Consider the following 23,680-nt stretch of genomic DNA (forward strand, 5'->3'; position numbering starts at 1 on the left):
TAGCCATTGCACAATTATTGGCACATTCCCTGGCCATCGAAATCTGGTTGAAAGCCTCCATGTTCCCACAGCTCTTGTATTCTGCATGCCAGGGAAACTAGCATCGCATCGCATGGATGACACCAAGATCAGCAACCAGGTAAGCAGCAATTTGGCCCCGTTAGATCATGACTGCAACAGCTTCTGAGTACCTGGATGGCTGCACTTGGGGAAACATTTGCCTCTGCAGCTCTAAGTAAGCATGAAATCCTGTATCCCTCAACTAAAATAAAACAATTACACTTTTGCACCTTTGAACCTGTGATAGGTGGCTTCTTGCTGATTTCTAAGATACCCTCAAGGCATCTTTCCTATTGTCTTGATACAAAGTATTTGGCTCTCCTTTGTTCCAGCTTTGCTGGTGCTTAATTTCTGGCAAACCTGGCAATTTTTGACCTTTTGTCTCTGCCTTTTACTCCTGAATCTCACCGTAGAACTGGCTAAAAACAGCCAGAAATACCCACGCCAAAGCCTGACAATTGAACTGCCTTGAAATTTACTCCACCTGATTAACTAGTCCACTCAGTCTCAGTCAGAAGCAAAGTTTCAGATCATGGCCAAAAAGGAGAGAACATTTTTTTTTCCAGAATATAACACACATGACATCTAGCCCAACTACCAATGGAGTTCTGATTCTTAACTGAGCCCTCCTAAGCCTGGCATTTACTGAACATATTCCTCTTTGAATTTTGGTCTTCTCAACACTGACCGGAATCAGCCATCAACCTCTGCTTATAGCAATTTAGGATTATCTGACCCCTTTTCCAAATTTTTCCATACTCTCCCAGCAAATAAGTTCCCAAGGCTTCTGAACCACATGGACAAGTAAGTCACAGAAATGACACCAATTTTCCATACTAGTTTTCCTGTAACTTCAACAAAATACCTAACAGTCACAACCCAAAGGAGGAGAAGTTTATTCTGTTTCAGTTTCAGTAGATTGAGTCCCTAGTTGGGTGACTCCAAGGCAGAAATGACATGGCCAACTGGGCCTTGATCTTATACATCCCAAGCTCCTGTACTGTGAAAAATAAAGATTTGTTTTTATAAGGCACGACTCAGTTTATGGTGTTTTGTTATAGTATACCAAATTAGCTAAGACATTCAGGGATAGTAAACTACAGAATTAAAATTATAGGCATTATTTGTTGAGCATATAGTATGTGGTCAAGATAGTCTTTATCCACATTGCCTCATTTTATCATCTCATCAGCCTTGGGAGTTTGAAAAACTTCTATCTCAACTTTATAAAAGTGAGTACTATCATCTTCCCTTGACTGATAATACAGAAACTGAATCTAGGAGAATCACTTGCTATATCATTCAGAAAATGTATTCAGCAGTTAAGAAGATTAAATAAAAATATATTTATTAAAGTACTTTAAAAAAATCTCAGCATGTAATAAGTGCTTAATAAATGTCAGTTATATAATTTTAATTATGGGACATTGAAAATAGATATATTAATAATAGCTTTGACAATATTTGAAAAGACTAGTAGCACAGGTAATTACCTCATAGAAGTGTTGTGAAGACAAAAGAAATTATATAAGATCCATGCATACTCAATGCTTGATAAGTGGTAATAATTATTTCTTTGCTTTACATATGTGGTAACTGAAACAGAAAGTAGCTTGTTCAATGTTGTAAGACCTGTAATATAATCAGATCAGAATCCAATAGCTTGAAAACATTGCCTGGACATTTAACCACTGAGTAGATTTCCTTCTTCATCTGCTTAGCAGATGTTAGGGAAAATGTTCATATAGAATACCATTTAAATATACATATTCCCTCTGTAAAGAGAGGGAGGATTTATTTTCTTTTCTTATTAGGATATCAGCCCAAGCTCATTCGTAAGTTTAATGAATTGTCACCTCTGGAGGCTCAGAGAGATTGGCTAGAGAAGAAAATGGGACTGCAATGTTTAATGAGACAATGAGAGGGAAGCAGGGGTAATCACAACAGCTGCAAGCTTTGGGTTATAGAAGTGGACATGGTGGCATGAAAAGCAAGTGCCAGAGGAGAGTTAACTAAATAAGCAGGCACTAAATCTTGATTCCTTTAAAGATCAATTCGTTTGATTCAATATTTCCACTAGACTAGATGCTAAGCTCACAATTTCAATTTTGGGACTGAATGTTATACTTCCGAGCCCATTTAATCTAACATCTCACAGTTGAAACAGAGAAAAAATAGTCTGCTGCATCCAACTCCATGACCAACCCCAATTCATGCCTGAATGAAAGAAATGAAGTTCAATTAATAAAGTATTGTTAAGCTCAGGCCATCAGCTGCCCACCAAGTCAACTCCACATCAATAGCCTCCTCTTACAGTTACTTATTTCAGCTTTTCTCATTTTATTGCCTGCTTATGGTGATTATTCCCTGTGGTACAGGGCCTAAAATTAAAGCCCAATGTTATGTGTTCCCTGTACATCTGGTGAAACTCAAAGAACCTCAAATGGCCTAATTGCAGTTCCCCTCCCCAGACTGTTACTACAAATAAGGCCTTCAAGTCAAACAATCTGCCTTATCAAATGGATCACACAGTCATTTCTGTTTATCCCTGAGTAATCAGTTTCACTTTGCCGCTAGTCCATGGTGCTATTTAAGTAAGTCAATTACATTTTCTTGCAGGGACTAGGGATCACCTCACACACTTGACATTATAAGTCCTGCCTCCTGCAGCCCTGATTGTTCACTCTATTTCCAAGAGCAACTCCCACTCTAGTCACACATAACATGCTAAGTCCTCTTCCCTGGGGCTGTGAGTTTATCACTAATAAACCACTGCCCAGCATCAGGTATCATGTGTTTGGCAGTCCCTGAAATTCTAGGCCAGGAACCCCTCCCTCACCACAGGGATGAATAGAAGAAAATTAAAACAACTGTCATCATGAACAAAATGGCTAAAGAAAATGACTACTTGTTCTGCATCACCTGTTTTTGGCTCACTGACTGGCTTCATGAAATGGTGATGGCTGCCTGCAGTGAAACTGCCAATTGCTAATGGAACTCATCAGTGCTTTGTCATCTTTGTTGGATGCTGCTATCCCTTTCCACCCTAAAATGTTCTTCTCTCCAGAGGAAAATTAGTTAGTTGCCTAACTAACTAAATATACATATATATATGATACTTGTGATTATGTATCATTAAAATAGCTTGACAAAGGCCTTTTGTGAAGTTTATAGAAAATTAAGATTCCACCATACCGGGGGAGAATTAATCATGGTGCCCCAGTTGCTTAAACAGAGCTACTATTGATCAGGCAAGGTGGTTGCCTTACCTGTCTATTGCGCTTCTATCTCCTTTGCTGCTATTATGTGTATCATGTGGGCTCTCCTAACCCCTCAAAATATCAAAGGATATATTTATGGTAGTTCATGATCCAGATGCTGATGATAAAAGAGAAGTATTTGGTATCATTCCACACGTGCTAAAGGAGTTAACTTAATTATTTTCCCAATACAAAAACTTGCTTAGCTTTGCTGTTTACCACCACGCCAAAGAGTTAATCTTGTGGTCATGAAGCTTCATACCCACCACCTGGGCCAGAGACCATATAACTTTTATTGAATGTGGATCCTGAACTTGAAAAAATTGACTCAAGCTCCATGGAGAACTCCAAGAAGAAGGAAGAGAAGGAAGAGGAAAAGTGGGAGAAAGCTGCCTATGAGGTAAGACACTGTGCTCAAACATTTACCCTCAAGCCAACCAGACGTTCTCTGCTATGGGTGATTAGATGGAAAAAGAAACTGAACGCTGACTTCATATGTCTACAAGTCCAAAAATTTTAAGGGAAATTTGTACAGAATAAAAAGGTAATAAAAGAAGCCTTTAGGTGATACACTGAAGTCGACATTTTTCATAGCAATACAGCTCAGCAGCATCCTTAAATATCTCTGTTGCTGTAATCCCATGGTAGTGCATGTTTATAAACATTGGGATGTTGAAGCAGGAGAACTGCAAGTGCCAAGTGCTGCCTGGGCAATTTGTTGAGATGATGTCAAGAGAGAAAGAAAGAAAGAAGGAAAGAAGGAAGGAAAGAAAGAAAAAGAAAGAAAGAAAGAAAGAAAGAAAGAAAGAAAGAAAGAAAGAAAGAAAGAAAGAAAGAAAGAAAGAAAGAAAGAAAAGCAATCTAGCTGGGAATGTAACTCACAGATACCGTGACAAAGGGTTTGATCCCCAGAACTAAAAATAAAACTACCTCTGCTGCTGAGATCTATGACTTCACAGCAGCAAAATTCCTGATTTCAGAGTTATAAGGGACAATGCCTATTGAAGCTCTCCAAAGAATTAATTCGAACCTAAGTTAAGCCTGGGGTCCTTAAACTATATAAAGTCCTATTGCCTTGGGATATTTCAACTAACCCTGACAATATTGATTTGAGGCCCTCTGGAGGAAGAAATTTATAAGTAAGAGCAAAGTAGGTGGGACACCTCCTGAAATATATCCAGTGTGGCTAGAATGGATCAGATAGCATAGAAAGAAATAAACCAGAATATAGGCAAGTAAACAAAGAACTGAAACAGAAATCCACAAACATGCTTGTGGATGTCATTTTTTTTCAAACATGGCTTTCCTCTATTCTTTCTTCTCTTAGCAGCCCAATTGTCTGTTCTTAAACTTGTAGTAAATGGCACCTTATAGTAGGTTACTAGATCTTAAAGATGTAGTCTTATGTAGTAAGGCCTCCATACCCAATATCTTATGTTATCAAAGTTGCTAATCTATCCAATCAGCAACAGGTATATATTTTGCTATTATAGTTGACTAATATATTCTGTTCAGTGCTTACTTCAGCAGTTGTTCAGTCACAGTTTAGCATGTCTAAAGGGAAATAATATTTGGGTGCCATTGGTTACCTCAGCAACCTTGCATCATACAATATGCAATATCTTAACTACATTGACTTTTACTCTGTGACATATGTAGAGCATTACATTAGTGACATCTTTTGAGAAGAAAATCTATTTGGCACATTATTCAGGACTTATAAATACAAAAGAATTCACAAAAAGAAGATGAGCCATTGTCACATACATTGTACAAGGGTCATGCCATTTTGGTTAAATATCTGAAAATTATTTAATTTAAAAGCTACACCATCCCTGACACTCAAGGAAAATTATGAATCCTATCAGAATCCTCAAATTTTAAAAAGCCTACGATTTGTAAAGTTTTTTTTTTTTGGCTTCTGGAGGAAACACATCACTCACTTAAATTTTATATTTAATTTCATTTGTCCTGTTACTTGCAAGTCAGTCCAAAGTAAATGACACCCCATCCAATAAAGGCTTTAGAATCTGTTCAAATTATCATTCAATAGGCATTCCCATTAATGCCCCTGAGATTCCTTCATTTACAAAGGTTTTAAAAACCTCCTGCTCCTATAGTCTAAAGAACAACCATGATAACCAAAACTTGCTCAAAGATTTTTTTTCATAAGAAAATAGAAAATTATTTCTCACTGTTGTAGTATCTGGGAAGACCAAGATCTAAAAACTGGCAGATCCTATGGCTGGTAAAAGCTTGCTCTGGTCCATATATGGTAATGTAATACTGTCTACTTATATGATGGAGGGGCAATAAAGGAGGAACAGCTCACTCTTTCCTCTTTGATAAAGTCATTACCCCCATTTCTGAAGATTCTTCCCTCATGACTTCATTTCCTAAAGGCTGCATTTCATAATAGTATCATATTGACACTTAAGGTATAAAATATGAATGAGGGTGGGATTTGGACCATAAAAATATTAAATAGTTTCTCATAGACTTCTGATGCAAGAAATAACCCTCTGTAGCCACACCATTACAGAAGGGCAATGGTTAATTTTATGGATCAACTGGACTGGGCCACACATAAGGAGTTAAACATTATTTCTATATGTCTATGAGGTTGTTTCTGAAAGAGGCTTAGCCATTTGAATTGGTGAATTGTTTAAAGCAGATTGTTCTCTTAAAAGTAGGTAGGCATCTTCCAACAGACTGAGACCCTAAATTGAACAAAAAGATGAAGGAATGTTTAATTTCCTCTTTTCCTGAATGCATGATCTGTGTGTGTGATTTTTTTTTAAGCTACATTAACCTTTCTCCCTCAGTTCTTCCTGGATTTCAGGCCTGCAGACCCAGACTGGAATCTACACAGCTGGTTTTCTGTCTCTCAGAATTTCAAATTATACCACTGGGTTTCTGAGCTGCAGGTGGCAGCTCATTGTGTTACTGGGAAGCAGGAGCCCAACCTAGGTCCATAACACCAATAGGAACTCGCAATTCACCTTGATTCTTTGTATCTTTGGTGAAATATATTTAAACAAGACATATAGGATCTCATATATAGGGAGAGTTTACTGCAAAATGATAAGTTTTCAAGGAGAAAGAGTGAGAATACTTAAGCAGGAACGTGGGCAAATGCCGAAATGGCACTTGTACTGAATGAGGTCTCCGGTTACATTTATATGATTAGCTAGTTCTTTGAAGAAATATCCTTTCTTTCCTTGGAGGTCATTGTTCCTTTATAATGAAAATGGGATAGCTTTACCTATTTCAGAGAGAAGTGGGTCCTTGTTTGCTACTTAGATTTTCTGTTTTCTGTTTAGTTTGTTATGAGACCTTGAGATTTTTTCGAACCTAATCCATGAACAGGACTTTGACAGTACTTATTAGCACACTCAGAGGAGGTTATCTTCTCTGTGCTAAAGTTTGAAACAACAAGCTTGTGAGGATTTTACCTATAGTCAATGACTTAAAAAGCTCAGAAAAAAAGCTTGTTTTTTAATTAGATGAAACCCACATCCCACATGTCTCTAGGCCTACTTAGGACTAATTTTCTGCGTAACAATTGGATTCCTCAGCCTCTGCAATTACCTGAGCCAATTTTATAACAAATTTATGTCTAGATATATAATAGGGCTGTGTGTGTGTGTGTGTGTGTGTGTGTGTGTGTGTGTGTGTAAGACGAGGATCTCAGAGACACTAGAAGTATAACCCTCTATGGTCAGCTGTCCATTATATCTTCTTTTATGAAAGCAGCACCCTAAAATCTTGACAGAACTACTAAGACCTCCTTTGTACAGGAAGAAAGCAAATCTAAGCCCCATGTCATATTCTACCTGAAAGGGGTCATAGCCTCCCCTGTTCTCAGTCCTTTTCCGGATGCCATAGTGCTGGGAGAGGTCACTCCTCTTCCTCTTCTTGAGTACCTGGAGTGCTTTGGGGGGACCCACTGAGAAAACAATAATGGAAGTGCATTTACTTTATTAATAATATTGCCACAATATAGATGATAGATCAAGGCAGATTTATTACTTTTCATTTCTTTTCTAGTACATCCCTTATGAAGGACCAGATCCAAAGTCAACACATTTGACTATAACGAAAACATTTGACTATAGTTCATCTGCTCACCTTAGCACTGGGAGGCCCAGTAAGCAAATGGCCCCACTTGTGCTCTTTTGAAAACTCTTGGGCCACTGCTTAACATGTCTAACTTTTAAAATAATGAAATCTGGAAATATCTTGACTCATGGATATCCAGAATATAAATCAATCCAGCTGATGTCTTTACACAAACTAAGGTCATAAGATACTCTTCAGTGGTTCAGAGATTGCTGATAGCAACCAAGGCACTCATTTAACTTCTTATAATACACAATGCTTGGCTCTTGCAAAAGATAATGATGTTTCTACCTTCCCTAGAGAGGTTCTAGGGAACTGGTTTATCTGTAAAATACAAAATTCAACAAAGAATTCCTATTTTACCTTAAAAAGTTGCAAATACTATACCCACTTCTGAATGTCACTACTGCCAAAGGCACTGATTAGCCTAAATTCATGACACATGGGGATGTATGTGTCCTATGCCAATGCTACAAAGTTCATTTAATTGTCTTTATTGGCCATTAAGAATTTCAGCGTTGATGTTGATAGCTTTTACCACCATTTGACCCTCTCTTTCTTTGTCAAAGTTGCACTTTGCTTCTTGTGGAAGCACTTTTTCTACTCCCTAGAAACGCCCAGTATCACCATGGTTTAAACTGATGTCAAGACGACCTCAAGGGACTGATTGTGCCATACATCCTTAAGTTGTGGTCCAATAGTATATGTTATTTTGATACCTGAAAAACCTGGGAGGGCCTCATATAGTCTAACTGAGCTCCCCTGACAACCATGTTCTCTCAAGGAAGGCCTATTAGCCAAATACTTATCTTTATCAAGGAGACCCAACACAGTTTCTGGTAACCCTGAGTAATATGTTTCAGTCTCTGTAAGTTTGGAGAATTATTCAGACACACCAAGTACATCCTCCAGGGAGTCACCAAACCTTCTGATTACTACAAAGCTTGCCTCCCACAGCCCATACTTCTTCAATCTGTTCTCAAACACAAGGTCTGTGTAGCACTGTATAGTAGATACTGTCCTCCTCCCACTGCTACTGAGGATATGTGACTAATAATTGATGTTGATCTCACCCTTCCAGTTTTGGGCACAGCATGTTTGCTCACAGTTACTATTCTAGAGTAAGAATTCCTCCCTCACCAACTTGGCAAGTGGGTAATTAAACACCTCCTTTCCCTGGGTCAGCTATAAGCACTGATGAATTAACAAGCAGTTGTTCTTTCATGAAAATCTGTCCTCTGCCAGGAATAAAACAAACAAGAAGGGGAAAGAAACATTTTGTTTGGAATAAGTACAAGCTGTGTCAGAGTAAATATGACTTATGTGAAGAAATGATGTACAAATGAGTCAGATTTAAGAAATGTGGGCTACATTATCTTCCCCTTCCATGACTAAAGTTGTGAGTCGTGAGAAGTAAAGGTAGTAAGGCGGAGGGAGAGCAAAATAAGTAAGTTTAAATACTACTTCCCAAAGTATTCCTAAGGAGCCTGTGAAACAGGAGGTGAATGACTTAAAAGAGCAAGACAGCAGGTGGATAATGCACAAACACACATTAAAATAGAAATGAAATCAGCGTTTTATTTAAATATAGGAAAATGTGCATTTGTAAGAATGAGATCAAGTGAGAAAAAAATCTGTTATAGATGACAGGATCCATCTCTTCTTTTTTTTTCAACACATGCTGACAGATCCTAACGAGCACTGGGTCTGTGCAAAGACTATAAAGACTCAGAAATAAATGTTAGAAAGAATCATCCAATCTATCATTCCCTTTCACCAATTTATAAATTCAGGATTGTCTTGTTACTTTACCACCATATAAGAAGTAATACATTTTACTTGGAGTAATTAAATATCTTGAAAGAAAAGGGTCTCTAACAATTAATTAAAAAGTTTTAATAAAATTTTACAGACTATTCACAAGCAAGGATTCCATTGACCTCTTTTATATTAGTCTCAGGACTGAGCTATCCCTTCCAATGTGATACCTGGCAGTGTAAAGGAGCAGTAAAATTAAACATTGGAAAATTTGATCGGTCTCTTTAGCTATTTCTAGAAAACTGACTCATATCTTTTCAGCAAGTATTATCTAGAGCCTCAGATGGCAACACTACTCTTTCAATGCAGCTAAATATCTGTAGCTCTGGAAGTCAAAGTCCTCATTTCAGCCTTGGAGCAAGAAACAAATTTGAGAATCACTGTGACTCTTCCCCAGGAAGCATTTCTAATTCAATTACAACAGCTTTCTTACTATTGTCCCTAATATAGAAGTTGAATGATCTGGTGGATTACAAGGAGCTCTGCTTTTGCCTTTCTGTCCCTGAATCACATTTCTCTTAGTTCTCTACATGTTTTTTTTTCACTTTTCCTAAGAATGGAACAGCCTTTGGCATTTATTGAAAAGTAAGTGTATGCAAGTTGCTAGTATAACTCAAGACAAAATGGGTACTGTTATTTGATTTAGGAATACAGAGTTAAGAGTTCAATAAATGAAGGATGTTGTCTTTGATTTCATTATTTTTCTTTCTTGTGTAGCATCTAGAAGAATTCTAAGGGCATAGTAAGTGTTCATTAAACTCCTAATGATTACTTTTTCTACTAAATGTGCAAATATATGGTATAAGTTTCTTGCAATTCAAAGGAGCACTTTCTTATTACTGTTCATCAAGATCTACATCTCAACAGAAAAGTTGTAAATTTGATGCTGGAGAACAGATATTTTGGTAATTTAGCCTGAATTATTTTCCTAATAGTACTATTACTTATTTTCCTTTTTTATATGTTAAATGAAAGACAGTTATGTTTACTGATACAAGGAATAACCCAGACATTTAGTTCTAAATCTGTAGACTGTCATAGACTATTGTGAAGCTATATAAGTTGTCTAACAAAACAGGGTCAAGTTGTAAACATTTGCTCTGCAAATAAAGTAAAATAGAAAGAAATATAATAGAATCATATTAGAATAAAATTGAAGTTAAAAAAATTAGAATATTCATCCATAGGAAAAAATTGAAACACTGTAGTATAGATAAGCATCTAGATTCTCTTCTAATCCTACAGCTCCACTAACAATGAAAGAGAAAATAGAAAATTTTATATGGAGTATAATTTCAATTCTATTAAAGAATGCTAACACAAGAAAACAAAAATTATGTGATTTGTATTTTGTCTCTGTACATTTTAATATTTCAAAAGTTTTTAAAACTAGCACAAAAATAATCTTAGTAATCATAAAAATGCCCTCTATGTTCTCTTAGAAGTGAATCTCAGAGAGAATAGCGTACTGTTGCAATTATGAAAGTGTTTTGAATTTCTGCTTTTGTTATTAGACCATTTTGATTATTAAAAAAATCACATTTAAGTTTTTCTCCTGGGATTACTTCATTTACTGGTACCCAAATCACTACTGAAAAGCTAAAGTCAACAGAATGTTTTAGGGAATTATGCATTTGTTTCTACTATTTTCTGCTCACATGGGAAATATTGTTAAAAACTTCTGAGGACTTAATAAAATTTTTAATAAATCAAAACAACTCTCCAAAACTTTCATACAGGATTGGTATCAACTTTAAGTAATCCATTCTACCTGCATCAATCTCTAGTATTATCTAGTTATATCTCACTCTAATGCACTTAAAAAATCCAAGAGCCAAAAGTTTATGGTGAATTATCTGGTTTTTATTTTATGTGAACATTATTGTTTACCAGAGCAGTGAAATTCTTGACAATCTTCAAGCTTCATATCACAACAGAAAGACTTATGAAGAGCAATACAATATTTCTGTAGATGTATTTGCACCATTTAAGTGATTCACTCAAATGTATAAGGAAGTGCCAATATAACTCAATTTTATGCCTAGCAAAACTCAAAAAATTTCCTGTGGATCTTCAGGTAATTGGCAAATGCCTACACACTTCAATGATATTTATTCTTATATGATTAATAACCTGTTTTGTCACTGAATATTTGATTAACCTCCTATTGCAGGACCATGCGCCCCATCTCCCACCCCATGCTGGGGACTGATCCCAAGGTCTTCACACTGAGCTATATCGCTAGCCCATAGTTTCAGACCAGGTCTAACTAAATTGCACAGTCTGGGCTCTAACTGGTGATTCATTAGCCTCAGATTGCCTATTTATCTATATCTATATATCTATATCTATATCCATATCTATATTTATGTCTATATTTTTGTTACTGGTGATTGAAATCAAGTCCCTCACACTGAGCTACAATGTCATTCCTTTTATTGTCTTTTATTTTGAGACAAGGTCTTTTGAGTCACAAAATTGCCCCAGGCTGGGCTCAAATTTGCTATCTTCCTGCCTCATCAACTCAAAAGAGTGCTGGAATTACAGGCATGCACAACTATGCCTTTTGTCTAGGCCATTCTTTTTATTGCACACCTTAACAAAAGAATAAAATATCTTTATGGCTGAGTAGTACTCAATTGTGTAGAAAAACCACATCTTCTTTATCCATTCAATGGTTGACGGACATTTGGGCTGTTTACAAGATTTCGCTATTACAAATTATGTTATTTTTTTTTGGTGCCAGGGATCGAACTCGGGTCCTTGCACTTGAGAGTCAGGCATCGGAACCACTGAGCTAAATCCCTGGCCAGGTATGCATATATTGTTGGGGTATGATGCTTTTAGGTTTTTTTTGGAAGATACACAGAAGAGGAATAGCTGGGTCAAATAGGACCTCAATTCCTAGTGTTTTTGTTGTTTTTATTTTGTTTGTTTGTTTGTTTTGAGGAATCTCCACACTGGTTTCCACAGTGGTTACACTAGTCTGCATTCCCACCAATAGTGGAGAGAGGTTTCTTTTCCCCACAGAGTACTATTCAGCCGTAAAGAAGGATAAACGACATATTTATAGCTAAATAGATGCACCTCAAAGCTATCCTCTTAAGTGAAATAAATCAGACACACATGTAAATATTGCATTGTCTCTCTGGTGTAAGAAGAGGGAACTAGAAGGGGTAGGGGGAAAAGAAGGAAGGAAAAAGAAAAATGAGAAAAGAAGAGAAAAATGGAAATGAAGCTTTTGTAAATAAAAAAGGGGAAGAATGGTTGAAGTGAGGGGAAGAGAATGGGGAAAAAAAGGAATTAAGGTACATCATGTAATAGTACAAATTCCCTTTGATGAATATGATCAGTATGTAAATCCAAATTGTACCAACAAAATAAAAAATGAAAAAAGGAATAAAATATCTTAAATTTTTATATTTTGTTTATTATTGTATGAATTGAGATGACCTTCTGGCATCTTCATAGCCCATTTCACAGTGATGGCACCAGATGACTTTGATTTGCATCCATTAATGACTAATAACAGTGAACACTTTGTAAGCTATCGGTACATCTGATTTGGAAAACAATCACTATACAAGTCATTTTCCCAGTTTTTAAATTTTCTCAGAGATTAAATTGTTTGTTTTTTTGTTGCTATGTTGCACAAGTTCTTTATATGTTGTTGATGTTATATACTTATCAAATATATGATTTGGAAACATTCGGTCCCATTCTCCACATTCCTGGGATTTTTCCACTTTCTTGATGCTTTTTTTAAAAAAAAATTTGTGCATTTTAATATAGAATAATTTCAATCATCATGGAGAATTAGTACATATACATATTCCATCTTGACCATTTTATTCCCTATTCCCTCCTTGTCCTCCTCCTGCCTCTTCCTCAGGTTCCATTCCCATCCTTTAAATTCTGTTACTTTGAACAACAAGGCTTTTAAATGGGATGAAGTTTAAATTACCTATTTTTAATTGATACTTTGAAATAGGAAAAGGTCCAAACGGGTAGGGGTGGTGGGAGGAGATGGGGAAAGAAAAGAATGGAAAGAAGAAATTATGAGAAAAGAAAAAAAATGGAAACGAAGTCTGTGTAAATAGGGAAGGGTGGAGGGGTGAAGGGCACACAGGTCATGGGGAAAAAATAAGAACCAAGATACATCATGTACAGGTAGAGGCACCCAATGATAAATGTACACCTATTGTATACCTAAAATGTACCAATAAAAGAATTTAAGCAAAAATTTAGCTTTTTTTGTTGCTTATGTTTTTGGATTACAAATATTCTCAATCCTAGAGCATATATAACTTCTTTTGTTGTCTTCTACAGGTTTTATATTTTAGCACTTATATTGAGTCCTTAATCTACTTTGGGTTACTTTTTGTATATGATGTGAGGAAGAAGGTCAAACTCTATTCTTTTGCATATGGATATCCAGTTAAGCTAATGCTATTTGTTGAAGAGGCTATTCTTTCCCTCAATGAATGAATGGTCTTGGCACTACTGTCATAAAGTAATAGGCTAGAAATATAGGGGTTTACTTCTTGACTCTCAATAATATCTCATTTGTTGATCCTCATGAAAGCACCACACTTTAGTAATTGCTTAATGTTTGTAGTTCTTTTTGAAAACTGTGAGTTATTCAACTATATGTTTCCCTTTGAAAATTATTTTGGCTTTTGGGGGTGTTCTTGAAACTATGTATTTTAGACTCATACTTTCTATCTAGCAGAAATGTCATTGGTATCTTTATAGGATTATATTGAGTCTATACTGTTACCATCTGAACCATATTAAGTCCTTTGATCTATGAACATATGAAGTATTTCTAGTAAATTAGTTCCTCTTTGTTCAACAGTTTTGCAGTTTTTGTGAAACATTTTTTTATGATTATCATGAAGTATTGGATTTTGTTTTTTCTGATGATCATGTAGTGTGATCCTTTTATTTTATTAATATACTATGGTATATTGGCTGATTTTCACTTCCATTCTAAGAATAAATTCCACTTTTTCATAGTACATAATTCCTTTCATATGCTACTTAATATGATTTGCTGAAAATATTTGCATAATATTCATAAGAGATAATAATCTGGAGATTTTTTTGTAATAAATTTATTTAGATTGGTATCACAGTAATCCTGATCTCATAGAGTGAGTTAGAAATTGTTCCCTCTTTTTCAGCCTTTTAGAATAGTTTAAGAAAAGATGGCATTAGTTCTTCACTAGAATTCAGCAATAAAGTCATCATGGATTTTTTTGATCATAAATTTTTTATTACATATTCAGTCTTCTTACTGTTAATCTGCTCAGATTTTCTCTTTGTTCATAATTTAATCTTGATAAATGTTATATGTCCAGGTGGTATACCTTCTAGGTTATATAATTTGTTTTGTGTAATTATCCGTAATGGCCTTTTATAGTCACTTGTATTTCTGTGGTATCAGATGTAATGTCTTCTTTTTGTGCTCTGAAGTTACTTGTTTGAATCTTTATCCTTTTAGTTGTTCGAGCTGTTGATTTTATCTTTTGAAAGAGATTTTGTTGATTTTTTTGTATTTTTAGTCTCTAATTTATTACTTCTCCAACCTTTACTATTTCTTTTCTTCTCTTAACTTTTAGTTTAGTTTGTTGTTGTTTATTATCTAGTTCTTTGTGGTTTATTTGAGATCTCTTTTTTTTGCTGTAATTGTTTAAAGTTATACACTTCCTTCTTAGAACTGCTTTTGCCATATCCTACAGATTTTACTATGTTATATTGTCATTTTCATTTGTCTTAATAAATTTTTAAATTTCTCTTTTAATTTCTTCATTGACCCATTGTTTGCTCAGGAGCATAATATTTAATTTCCCTGTATTTATAGTTTCAAAGTTTCTTCTGTAATTGATTTCAAGTTTATACTATTGTGTTCAGAAAAAAATAGTTGATATTATTTCAATCTTACATGTTCTCAGGCATAAATAATGGTGTGTCCTGAATTATGATGCATGTGAAGTTGAGAAAATATGTATTCAGTCACGCAATGGATGAAATGTTCTGCAATTATGTTAAGCCCATTTTTTCTACAGTGCAATTTCAGTCAAAGTTTCTTTGTTGATTTATTTTGATCCTCACAATGTGTTCATTGCTGAGAAAAGAACACTGAAGTAATGTATTGTTAGTGAGTTGCAGTGTACCACTCCATATATATATATATATATATATATATATACATATATATATATACACATGTATATATATATATAGTTTAATATATTTAGATGCTCTGGTGTTGGATGTTATACCTTGAAATTGAATTAATCACTTTATCGTGATATAATAAACATCTGTTTGTATAATGTTTGAGTTAAAGACTATTTAATCTTATAATTATAGCTAATTCCACTTTCATTGAGGCTCCATTTCCATGGATTAATTCTATAACTCTTCACTTTCAGTTTCTGGGAGTCCTTACTAGCAAAATGAACCTCTTTTAAGAAGTACTTATTTAGCATATAGCTAGATCTTATTTTGTCATTGTTATTTTACTCATTCAGCCAAACTATGTCTGGAAACTGGAGAATTTTATTCATTTATATTCAATGTCATTATTGATAGGTAAGAACTTTCTATTTTTTATTTGTTTTGTAGCTTCTTTCTTCCTCTTTTACTGTCTTCTTTGGGATGAAATAATTTTCTCTAGTACCATGTATTAATTTCTTTTATTATTGTGTATCTAATACACAATAATGGGGCTTACAGAAAACTAAGTTGTAATAGGTTATATTAAACTGATTGCAAAATAATTGTCATCACAATAAATAAGAGTAAGTTTGTACTCTCCTCTTTCCCCTGCAGACTGAATTCTGATGTCACAATTTATACTTTTTTTTTTTGCTTAAATTCTTTTATTGGTACATTTTAGGTATACAATATGTTTACATTTATCATTGGGTGCTTGTACCTGTACATGATGTATCTTGGTTCTTATTTTTTCCCCATTCCCTGCACACCCGTCCCTATTTACATAGACTTTGTTTCCATTTTTTTATTTTCTCATAATTTTTCCTTTCCCGTCTTTCCTTTCCCTTCCCCTCCCACTTCCCCTACCCCTTTGGACCTTTTCTTCCTATTTCAAATTATCAATTATTAATTTTAATCATTTTAATCCTTATTTGCACTTTCAGTTTCTCACACTATTCAGTATTTACACACATGTGTCCTATTTATTTCACTTAATAGTACTATGTTATATAAAAGTATAAATTATAAAAAAGCTCTGGCTTTTTTGCAATTTATACATTTATATAACAGAACTTAGGCAATTGTTTCAGTTTTCAATAGTTGTAAAATTGTTTTAATACTCATAGTATGATTGAAGAATTAGATTAATCTAAATTTAAATTCATACTTATACTAAACAGTGAGTTTTATGCCTCCAGTTGTTTTTATATTGTTTATTACTATCCTTTTCTCTCAGCTCAACGAACTTCCTGTAGCACTTCTTATACAATAGATTCGATAATGATGAACTTTTTCATCTTGCATTTATTTGGGGAAGTCTTTATTTCTCCATTATTTCTGAAGAATACCTTTACCTGGAACAGTATTCTTGATTGACATTTTTTCTTCAGTATTTGAATATACCATCACCCTCCCTCCTGTCCTATAAAATTTCTGCTTAGTGTTCTGCTTCCAGGCTATTTTATGTTATTTACTTCTATTTTTTTTCCTGATGATGGTGGTATGATGTTTTTGTCTTGAAGTTCTGAAATTTGGTGATAGTACATCTTTCTATAGTCTTATTTGTTTTGAATCTAGTGATCTTTGACCTTTTCCTTAGATATTGATATCATTCCCATGTTTGTAAAGTCCTTTGTAATCATATATTTAATAAACTTTAAATCTCTTTATGTTTCTTTGCTCTCTTGAATACCATTGACCTAAATATTTTATTTTTTATGTTCCAAAAACCTCATATATTTTCTTCACTTCTTTCATTCTTGCTTTTCTTTTTCTTCTCTGTCTATGTATTTTTAAATACCCTGTCTTCAAACTCACCGATTCTTTCTTCTGTTCAATAAACTGTGCTATTGATACTCCCTATGCATGATTTATTTTGTTCACTGTATTTGTCAGTTCCAGAATTTCTGAATTTGTTGTTGTTGGTATTCCAATCTCTCTTAAATTTTTCTGATAAATTTATGAATTTATTTTTTATATTTTCCTGAAGTTTGCAGAGTTCTCATTAAATAACTATTTAGCTATTTTAAATTACTGTCCAGATAGATCATACATCTCCATCTCTTTATGGAAATAAGAGGCATCTTCCTTAGTTTGTTTGGTGATATATTGTTTCCTTGATTGTTATTAGTCCTTGTAGACAAGCATCAGTGTCTGAACACTGAAGAAATTGGTATTTATTCCTTTCCAATCTAGATTTCCTGAATGCTGTCTCCCATTAAGAGAGTTTGGTCTATGTTCAAATGTGGAATTCTTGTTGTGGGGAATAAGTAACTTACTCTGCTATCTTTTTTATGTTCTATATATTGACATGCTTATATTTATTTTTCTTCATTCTTTTATGTTTTTGCTTTTTTAACTATTAATCTCAATTATCTGTTTTCATTTCAACTGATTATTTTTCCTGCCTGCCCTGCTCTGCTGTGGGCAATTCTAGTGACATATTCATAGTAGTCATTGCACTCTTCAACTCCAGAATATTTCTTTGATCCCTACTGGTGCTTTTTATTATATTTAAATATTTTCTCTTTGGTCAAACATCACTTTCAGAATTTCTGTATGTTCTTTGTTCACAATTTCCTTTCACTTATTGAACATATTTAAAACAGTTGACTAAAATCCTTTATGTAGTGAGTTCAATTTCTGCTTCCTTAGGGACAATTTCTATTAATTTATTCTTCCTTGGATATATCCCAATCTTTCTTGTTTCTTTGAGTGTTTTACAATGCTGTGCTCAAAATTGGACAATTCTATAATGTACTAACTCTAAGAATCAAATTCTTCAGCCCCTCAGTATTTGTTTGTAATTGCTGTGAGTTGTAGTTGTTTACTTGGTGGCTTTTCTAAACTATTGTTCAAAGACTTTTATTTGTAGACTCCGAATTTTCTGTTTGTTTAGCTTGTGGTCAACTAGTAGTTTGACAAAGATATCCTTAAAGGAAAGAAAGAAATAAGCAAAAGAAAATATCCACTTACTATTTTCTGAATGGCACTGTTTTGAACACTCCAACAGCAAGTAAATTTCATTTTTATATTTCTTTATCTTTCCATTCCTACTTGATCTAAACATAAGCCATAGATAAAAGGTTAGGGTCTTCATAGGACTTCTATGAGTATGTGTCTTGCTTTGGCAATGTACATGGCTTTTTAGAGTCACTGTTACATGAAGGAAATTTTCAATGCCCTTCTCCAAAGTGACTTTCTTCCCTCGATTTTCCCAGCACAACCACCCAGGCTTTCAGTATGTCTATGGCTTTCCTCAACTGTAGTACTATTCCCTAGGTAGAAGCATCTTGTTCATTTTTCTTTCAATTTTTATTGATAAATTCTTTCTGCTTAGACTTTTTGTCCTGAGAGAATTCTGGGCTAGGCAAAATGAAGCATATCACCTTAAATCAAGACCTTAGTAAAACCTCAGATAGGTCAAAACAGACAAATACAACTTACTAGGAACAGGTTCTGGCCTTCTGAAAACAGACACTCGAAATAAGTACATTGCTGCTGTCTTAAGACTACCATAGTGCCAGAGAAAAGAAAAAGATAAGGCCCAATTTACACATCAGAATTGTCATTTTATGTTTAAAATTGCCTTTTTATTTTTCCCAGTTGTACTAAAGTATAATTGACACATAAAAATTGTATTAATATATTACTGCACACCTGTTAGAATGGCTACTATTAAAAAGACAGATAACAATTGTTGGTTATAACATAGAAAATAGGGAACCCTTATACACTGTTTAGAAAAATGTATATTAATCCAGCCATAAAGGAAAATACTACAGAGGTTCTTCAAGAAAATAAAACTTTCATGACCATAAGATCCGGAAATATCACTTATGGTCATATATCCAATTGAATTGAAATTAGGAGGTAAAAGAGATATCTTCATTCTTATGTTAAGTGTAGAACTATTCACAATAGCTAGGATATGGAAACAACTTAAATATCATTCAATGGGTGACTGAATAAGAAAAATATTGCATAAATATTTGTTTATATGCATATGCATATAGATATATTCAGGTAATATGTATAAATGTGACACAGAGACAGAGATGTATAGATGAGTATAAAATGAAATATTATTCAGGTATTAAATAGAAGAATATCCTACCATTTGTTACAATATGAACCTGGAGAATGCTGTGCTAAATAAAATAAGCCAGGCATACAAATATAAATAATATCTGATCTCACATATATAGGTACTTCTTAATTTAGTTTTTGTTCAGTTGCTGTAAACATTTTTAAAATTTCCATAATTCAAAAAATTGATTTTGACAGCTTTTGTTCATTTATTTTCAAAGTTTCTTTTGAGATATCCCTTGGATATACCTCCACAAATTTCACTCATAATTTTATGAAAGTAGAGGATGGGTCATAAGATTTGGTCAGGAAGGAATAGACAGGGGATGATCAAAGGTGTTGTGACTTCTTTGTATAACATTTCACTAATTATGAAGCATTCTTACCATATTATATATATGTAAATATGTTTGCCAGGTGCGACTTTCATTCATTATATTTCATGTTATTAAAGGTCAATTCATCTTTTTTAGTATTAATGATGAATGGTTAAAGTATGTGTGTGATTTTACCAGAAAATCTATACATAGCTTAAATCAGAAGTCCGTGCATATTTGGATGAGAATCAAAAGTACTACTGCTCACTGAGTGACTCTGACACTAAATACTAAGATTTGAAAGGGAGGAGAAGGAATAAGAACTGACAAAGGGTGAAGTCCTATTATGGTATAGAGAATATTCACAAATATTTGGCCAAATTCACCAGGAGTTCTGTAACAATGTGTTCTTTAAGCCTTGTCCTACAGTGGACCAAAATTAGTAAACTTTATATCCCATCTCATTCTATTTGGATATGAGCTACTTCTGGAAGGACATAACCTCAGTTACAACACTGTGTGGAGGAGTTAAAAACCAAGAAAACAGTTCACTGAAGTTGCTCATCTTCAGGTCTAGCATAAGCATAAAATTTGTACTCTGCATTAGGTAACACGTTAATATGATTGGCAATGTTTTACAAACAGACAGTATTCTAAAGAAAAGCATATGGTACAAACTTTAAGTTGATGCAGAGATAGCAATAAGGGTATACATTATAACAGATCGTATCATTTTAGGGCCCTTACTAGTGTGTCTTACAAAACTGGATTTTAAGTCAATTTATATGTTTGGTGGTTGGTTGGTTGGTTTTTTGAGACAAGTTTTCACACTGTCGTTCAGGTTGGCCTTGAACTGTAGCCCAGAATGGCCTCGAACTGGCAGTGAACCGCCTGCCTCAGACTCCCCAGTGCTGCGATTACAGGTATGCGCTACCATGACAAGCTTTAGTCAACTTATGTTTTGAAGGAAAATAAAGAAATTTGGTAATGAAAAGAAATTGTGGATAAGGAGCTATACTAAGATGGGAGATATCAGGATATTATAAAATATTTTGGCTGCCTATATTCTCTCAAGGATGATGAGGACAGAACAGATGCAGGTTTCGTTTGTTTGTTTTAACCAAAATCTTTGTTTGGTGTGCTACACTAGAAAACTAAGGAGCATATTATGTTTGTTGCTTTAATTAATCATCCTTTCAAATAATAAAACTATACATCAGTGTACATATCTGTCATGGAATGGTATTAACAACTCACATTCCTGATGTAATCCTTGGAAAACTGTCTTTTATTTTAATGAACATGTCAAATGACATTTTCATTATTTTTTCCAGAAATGTGACATTGCTGATCAAGAGATTAGAACATCATATCATAAACACAATGCATCTCCCTCCTGACTTGTTATTGAAAAGATTCAGAAACATTAAGCATATTATACATCCATCAATATTAATTAATAATAATATCATTCTAGGTTATTAGTGGCCCCTAATTTAAAAATTAGTAACTTCTCTATGCTAAATTTTTAAATCTTCTATTGTTTTGTTATCCAGTGTTATAAAAGAACATTTGTATTCTTTGCCATTAGAAGAATGTTTAGTTCCACCAAACCCTGGAAAATAAATAAATCTCTTTTTTTCTAAAGAAAATACATCTGAATGCTTTTAAGGATAGAGTAAATAATCTATCTTATATTTGCTTCATAGTTGAAAGGAAAACTTCAAGACACTTGGAATATTAGTTCCTTTACATATAAGAATATATTTGCCAAACAATTGATGTAACCCTTAACAGTGTTCATGAATTTTCAGGCCTTTACCCAATATCTTTAGGATCTCATGTCAATAATCTAAAGGCTTAATACCATTGAGAAGAAGGAATAACTTAAAATTTTGGTCCGAATCCACAATGTACAATGCTATATCAATTCAAATTTTCAAAGTTTCTAGGCCAAGTAATCTTTAACTGTGGTACATTATACACATCATAATCTATATAAAGGATTATACATGAACACAGGATGGGGAAAATTTAGACAATACCAATTTTTATGACCTAAGAGGAGTTCCAATAGTAATAAAGACTTCTCAAGTCAAACAAGAGAGCTAATATGAGCATGGTGTGATCAGTAACACAAAGAAGAACAAAAAATCCTAGAATAAGTCAGAAAAATATTTCTAGTAAGGGTTAGTCAATAGAAAAGGATGTTACACACTTCATTTAAAGCTCCGTAAAGATCTCTCTTTCAATAAAATATTTTACGTATTTTAGAAATATCTATCATAAGAGAGAAAATGTTTATTTCTTCATTCAGTAATCCATTCAAAAATACTTTTAGTGCATCTGTTATGACAAGAAAATATAGAAATAATAACTTGGTGAATAGTATGGAGAAAGATAAAGCAAAGAAATAGGAAGTTATATGGAAGGGAACATACAGGGGTTGCTTCACAGGCCACAGAGGCTCACGGGGTTAAAAATAAGATGATGCATAATTCTGGGAATCTTGAAATTCTTTCAGAGACTGATGCAAACAGGAACAAAAGACATTTTAGGGACTTATCTAAGTGGTCTCAGAGCACATAATGGAGAAGAATTTGGAATACTGAGTGGTTTGTGGAGGCAGTGGATCATTCAAAGTCTGGGGCCTTCCTGTCAGTCTTGCCAATGATTTCTAGGAAAGAAGGTAATCCTGACTTATGCGCATGGTGCTCTGGGACATGTGACACTTCTTGAATGAGCTTCTCAAGACTAAATATAAAAAAAACCCATTTTTTAATACTTTAGAATTAGCCAACAACATATTAAATGAAAACCAAAGTAATCAGTTTTACAACTGTAAAAAGAAAACTTATCCACACACAAACACAGACACACAATTTGAGGGATTTCGATGACTTGTGGAATTTGACAAATTGTCAGTTAGTGAAAGTTTTTTCTTTCTTCTAGAAAGACTATGCAACTTCATGGAAGTTGCTGGAAATTGTTGATGGAATTTATGTCATATAGATATTCATTTCATTGGGTAATATATCAAGAAAAATACACTAATCATGTTTGCTTCACATTTAGTCCTGAATATCCACAAGATCTTACTGTCCACCAACATAAAAATAAGTAACCTGAGGCACCGGCAAGATGTTATTATGACATTCTTCAGTAACTTTTATATATTGTTTCCTTTCATAATTTGAGATGCCATAATGATTTTTGTTATAAATTTCTTCATAAATATTCTTACTGATGGATGATGCATTTATTTAAGCATCAGTGGACAAATAAAGTTATCCACGGGTGACTAACAACCTTGAATAAATACCACTTCACTCAGTTGCTCTCCATACTACCTAAGGAATGCAATTACATGCTGAGACCTATTATCCCAATTAATGGACTGTTTTATATTCACTGTGCATTATATTTGAAACACTTTAGAAGCCTGGCCTTCACTTAGCTACAGGCAAAGTAGAAATTTATAACAAATAACCAAGAAAAGCCTTTCATTTACTTACCAAGATATGTAGCTTGTAATTATACTTTAAGCATAACTAGGCAGGGCTCAAAAATGCCTTTTGATTTAAACCACAATAAAAGTATATTTTTGAAACTGTGATAAATATAATTTTGTAATGAACAAGTCATTTTGGGTTACTGCATTTGGGGTTTCATTATCAACTCTATCTATCCTTCTTTTCTTGTAATGATGTGGTCAAAGGTTAAACTTCATTATTATTTATTACATTGAGAGATTCTCATTATTTCAGGAACATGAACTAAAAGAACAGC

The sequence above is a fragment of the Heterocephalus glaber genome, unplaced genomic scaffold (assembly GCF_053883595.1).
Source record: "Heterocephalus glaber isolate CG9 unplaced genomic scaffold, H.glaber_assembly_v1.0 deba00001729, whole genome shotgun sequence".
Classification (NCBI taxonomy): Eukaryota; Metazoa; Chordata; class Mammalia; order Rodentia; family Bathyergidae; genus Heterocephalus; species Heterocephalus glaber.